Source organism: Mesoplodon mirus (assembly GCF_964341445.2).
Source record: "Mesoplodon mirus genome assembly, chromosome: 17".
NCBI lineage: Eukaryota > Metazoa > Chordata > Mammalia > Artiodactyla > Ziphiidae > Mesoplodon > Mesoplodon mirus.
In genome coordinates, this window is record NC_138993.1 from 49,095,219 (window position 1) to 49,101,651 (window position 6,433).

Sequence of the window (6,433 nt, forward strand, 5' to 3'; positions counted from 1 at the left end):
AGGAGAAGAAGAGAAAAAAAAAAGGGACTGAGGAAATACTTGAATAGATTATAGTTGAAAACTAACCTAGCATGGGAAAGGAAATAGTTAATCAAGTCCAGGAAGCACAAAGAGTCCCATACAGGATAAATCCAAGGAGAAACATGCCAAGACACATATTAAGCAAACTATCAACAATTAAATACAAAGAAAATAAATTTAAAGCAGCAAGAGAAAAACAACAAATAACATACAAAGGAATCGCAATACGGTTAACAGCTGATCTTTCAGCAGAAACTCTGCAAGCCAGAAGGAAGTGGCAGGACATATTTAAAGTGATGAAGGGGAAAAAACTACAACCAAGATCACTCTATCCAGCAAGGATCTCATTCAGATTCGATGGAGAAATTAAAACCTTTACAGATAAGCAAAAGCTAAGAGAATTCAGCACCACCAAACCAGTTTACAACAAATGCTAAAGTAACTTCTCTAGGCAGGAAATACAAGAGAAGGAAAACACCTACAACAGTAAACCCAGAACAATTAAGAAAATGGTAATAGAAACATACATATCAATAACTACCTTAAATGTAAATGGATTAAATGCTCCAATCAAAAGACACAGACTGGCTGAATGGATACAGAAACAAGACTCATATATATGCTGTCGACAAGAGACCCACTTCAGACCTAGGGACACATACAGACTGAAAGTGAGGGGTTGGAAAAAGATAATCCATGCAAACGGAAACCAAAAGAAAGTTGGAGTAGCAATTCTCGTATCAGACAAAATAGATTTTAAAACAAAGACTATTACAAGAGACAAAGAAGGACACCACATAATGATCAATGGGTCAATCCAAGAAGATATAACAATTGTAAATATTTATGCTCCCAACATAGGAGCACCTCAATAAATAAGACAAACGCTAACAGCCATAAAAGGGGAAATGAACAGTAACACAACCATAGTAGGGGACTTTACCCCACTTTCACCAATGGAAAAATTATCCAAAATGAAAATAAATAAGGAAACACAAGCTTTAAATGATACATTAAACGAGATGGACTTAATTAATATTTATACGACATTCCATCCAAAAACAACAGAATAGGGGCTTCCCTGGTGGCGCAGTGGTTGAGAGTCCGCCTGCCGATGCACAGGACACAGGTTCGTGCCCCAGTCCGGGAGGATCCCACATGCCGCGGAGCAGCTGGGCCCGTAAGCCATGGCCACTGAGCCTGCGTGTCCGGAGACTGTGCTCCGCAACGGGAGAGGCTGCAGCGGTGAGAGGCCTGTGTACCGCCCAAAAAAACAAAAACAAAAACATAAACAAAAAAACAGAATACATGTTCTTCTCAACTTCTCATGGAACATTCTCCAGGACAGATCATATCTTGGGTCACAAATCAAGCCTTGGTAAATTTAAGAAAATTGAAATCGTATCAAGTATCTTTTCTGACTGCAATGTTATAAGACTAGATATCAATTACAGGAAAAAAATCTGTAAGAAATACAAATACATGGAGGTGAAAAAATCCACCACTAAATAAGCAAGAGATCACTGAAGAAATCAAAGAGGAAATCAAAAAATAACTAGAAACAAATGACAATGAAAACACAACAACCCAAAACCTATGGGATGCAGCAAGATCAGTTCTAAGAGGGAAGTTTATAGCAATACAATCCTACCTCAAGAAACAAGAAACATCTCAAATAAAAAACCTAAACTTACACCTAAAGCAATTTGAGAAAGAAGACCCAAAAAAAACCAAAGTTAGCAGAAGGAAAGAAATCATAAAGATCAGATCAGAAATAAATGAAAACGAAATGAAGGAAACAATAGCAAAGATCAATAAAACTAAAAGCTGGTTCTTTGAGAAGATAAACAACATTGATAAACCATTAGCCAGACACATCAAGAAAAGAAGGCAGAACATTCAAATCAACAGAATTAGAAATGAAAAAGGAGAAGTAACAACTGACACTGCAGAAATACAAAGGATCATGAGAGATTACTACAAGCAACTATATGCCAATAAAATGGACAACCTGGAAGAAATGGACAAATTCTTAGAAAAGCATAACCTACCAAGACTGAACCAGGAAGAAATAGAAAATATGAACAGACCAATCTCAAGCACTGAAATTGACACTGTGATTATAAATCTTCCAACAAACAGAAGTCCAGGACCATATGGCTTCACAGGCGAATTCTATCAAACATTTAGAGAAGAGCTAACACCTATCCTTCTCAAACTCTTCCAAAATATAGCAGAGGGAGGAACACTCCCAAACTCATTCTGCGAGGCCACCATAACCCTGATAACCAAAACCAGACAAAGATGTCACAAAGGAAGAAAACTACAGGTCAATAACACTGATGACCACAGATGCAAAAATCCTCCACAAAATACTTGCAAACAGAATCCAACAGCACATTAAAAGGATCATACAGCTTGATCAAGTGGGGTTTACCCCAGGAATGCAAGGATTCTTCAATATATGCAAATTAATCAATGTGATACACCATATTAAAAAATTCCACGAGAAAAAGCATATGATCATCTCAATAGATGCAGAAAAATCTTTTGACAATATTCAACACCGATTTATGATAAAAACCCTCCAGAAAGTAGGCATAGGGGAACTTACCTCAACATAATTAAGGCCATATATGACAAACCCGCAGCCAACATCGTTCTAAATGGTGAAAAACTGAAAATTACTAGAGCTAATCAAGGAATTTGGTAAAGTTGCAGGATACAAAATTAATGCACAGAAATCTCTTGCATTCCTGTGCATTAATGATGAAAAATCTGAAAGAGAAATTAAGGAAACACTCTCATTTACCATCCCAACAAAAAGAATAAAATAACTAGGAATAAACCTACATAGGGAGACAAAAGACCTGTATGCAGAAAACTATAAGACATTGATGAAAGAATTTAAAGATGATACAAACAGATGGAGAGATATACCATGTTCTTGGATTGGAAGAATCAACATGGGAAACTGACTGTATCACCAAAAGCAATCTACAGATTCATGCAATCCCTATCAAACTACCAATGTCAGTTTTCACAGAGCTACAACAAAAAATTTCACAATTTGTATGGAAAAACAAAAGATCCCGTATAACCAAAGCAATCTTGAGAAAGAGAAACAGAGGTGGAAGAATCAGGCTCCTGACTTCAGACTATACTACAAAGCTACAGTAATCAAGACAGTATGGTACTGGCACAAAAACAGACATATAGATCAATGGATCAGGATAGAAAGCCCAGAGATAAACCCATGAACATATGGTCACCTTATTTTTGGTACAGAAGGCAAAAATATACAATGGAGAAAAGACAACCTCTTCAATAAGTGGTGCTGGGAAAACTGGACAGCTACATGTAAAAGAATGAAATTAGAACGCTCCCTAACACCATACACAAAAATAAACTCAAAATGGATTAGAGACCTAAATGTAAGGCCAGACACTATCAAACTCTTAGAGGAAAACATAGGCAGAACACTCTATGACATAAATCACAGCAAGATCCTTTTTGACCCACCTCCTAGAGAAAAGGAAATAAAAACAAAAATAAACAAACGGGACCTAATGAAACTTAAAAGCTCTTTCACAGCAAAGGAAACCATAAACAAGATGAAAAGACAACCCTCAGAATGGGAGAAAATATTTGCAAATGAAGCGACTGACAAAGGATTAATCTCCAAAATTTACAAGCATCTCATGTAGCTCAATATCAAAAAAACAAACAACCCAATCCAAAAATGCGCAGAAGACCTAAACAGACATTTCTCCAAAGAAGATATACAGATTGCCAACAAACACATGAAAGGATGCTCAACATCACTAATCATTAGAGAAATGCAAATCAAAACTACAATGAGGTATCACCTCACACCAGTCAGAATGGCCATCATCAAAAAGTCTACAAACAATAAATGCTGGAGAGGGTGTGGAGAAAAGGGAACCCACTTGCACTGTTGGTGGGAATTTAAATTGATGGAGCCACTATGGAGAACAGTATGGAGGTTCCTTAAAAAACTAAAACTAGAACTACCATACGACCCAGCAATCCCACTACTGGGCATATACCCTGAGAAAACCATAATTCAAAAAGAGTCTTGTACCACAATGTTCATTGCATCTCTATTCACAATAGCCAGGACATGGAAGCAACCTAAGTGTCCATCGACATATGAACGGATAAAGAAGATGCGGCAAATATATACAATGGAATATTACTCAGCCATAAAAAGAAATGAAATTTGAGCTATTTGTAGTGAGGTGGATGGACCTAGAGTCTGTCATACAGAGTGAAATAAGTCAGGAAGAGGAAAACAAATACCGTATGCTAACATATATATGGGATCTAAAAAGAAAAAAGAAAAGTTCTGAAGAACCTAGGGGCAGGACAGGAATAAAGACGCAGACGTAGAGAATGGACTTGAGGACATGGGGAGGGGGAAGGGTAAGCTGGGACGAAGTGAGAGAGTGGCCTGGACATATATACACTACCAAATGTAAAACAGATAGCTAGTGGGAAGCAGCCGCATAGCACAGGGAGATCAGCTCGGTGCTCTGTGACCACCTAGAGGGGTGGGATAGGGAGGGTGGGAGGGAGACGCAAGAGGGAGGGGATATGGGGATATATGTATATGTATGGCTGATTCACTTTGTTATAAAGCAGAAACTAACACACCATTGTAGAGCAATTATACTCCAATAATGATGTTAAAAAATAATAATAAATAAATAAATGTTTTTTTAAATGGAGGAATCTGTGAATTCATAGTAGAGTGAATAATAAGCTTCTTTTCTCTCACTCAAAAAAATGAGAAAAAAAGAAAGAAACTGAGGTGAAAAAAGCCAGATTTGTCAGAAGAAGGAAGATGTATGGGGGAAACTGAAGCCTCACCAAGAGCAGAGACATCCATCCTATTTATAAAGAGAATAAAATGGCATCATGAAGTTCCTTATAGACTTGACACACAAGGGTACAGAAATTTTTCTGTTAAGGAGATGTCTCATTTCATTATCCTCAGCAGTACCAGTTTTACAACCAGAATATTACAACTCTTCATCTAAACACCGTATGGCCATTCCAGAGACAGGCGACTGTGATTCCTCTTTCATTCCTTTTTGAGAGCTCATGGAAGGGTGGCCCTGTGATCCAGTCATGAATCTAATAGGAATGGCAATGTATTGTATTCCAAGATACTATCTTCAATCAAACAGTTACAATGAAGTAAAGAAAAGGATGGGTTAGATGAAGAAATGATCTTTACATGTGTTTCTTGCTGGTTTTGAGCTACTACTTGTTGTCTGACTTTATCAACTCGTAAAACCTAGAAATGAAAAGAGATCCATAAAGAAAATAGAAATAGATGCCTCAAACCAGAGGGATGCTAATGGGGATTCATTCATCACAAAATTTTCAATCAGACTGATAAAGATTCAAGCAGAACTTTTCCCAGAAAACAAACACAGAAGAGATCAAGGGGATCTGATGCAAATTCTCCTATGGGCAACAATTCAGTCTTTACTTACCTGCCCCAGTATTTTTCATTTTGAAGGGAATTAATGTAGAGAAGCAACATCGCCATAGAAGGGAACTGCAGTAGATGTGTGGACTGAGCAATCAGAGTCAGTGGCCAAAGTAACTCCCAAAATGTATCACGTTCACTTCTGTAAAGCCACAAATTTGCTTTTCTAAAACCACTAGAATCACTATGTATGCAGGAGATGTGTGTCAACAACTGGTTTCATTAGAATTGTTGTACTACTTGAAGTATGCCTTTAGGATACTAAATATAGTGCCCGCGTCTCTTCTGATGGACAGCTTCTGATAGTTCTCTCACAAAACACAATATGTATTTGCCCAACACGATGGCAGATTTCATGCCTAGAACTGCGTGAAGCAACACTATTGGTGTCTTCCTCCAGACAGTTCCAAGTCCATATTGAGGACACAGATTAACCTGTTGTTGTTTTCTTTTATAAACAGTATTCTAAAGACACAAGGTAGAGTAGCTACGTTTTAGCAGTAAGAAATGCTTTTGTCTTTTCTTGCTCCTTAGTATGCATGCTGAGAAATCTTCCCAAGAGTTCAAGAAATTTGGGGGCCCTTCCCACGGCAAAATAGTGAACCATGAAAATGTCTGCTGACTTTGCCATATAAGCCTCATCTTTATTTTTTAACAAAAAAGAAAATATCAACACACACACACACACACACAACAAACTTTGGGTTAAGTGGAAAACACTGACTTAGGTGAGAATAATTTCTAAAAGGTTCATGATTAAATAAACATTGATTAGTAAACTTTCTTTAAGTTCCAAAAAGTCCTCACTAGTTTTCATAAATTCTCAAATATATAAATGATACGTTATAGCACTTACTGTAGAAACTAAACAGATCACTAGGTAATTTCACT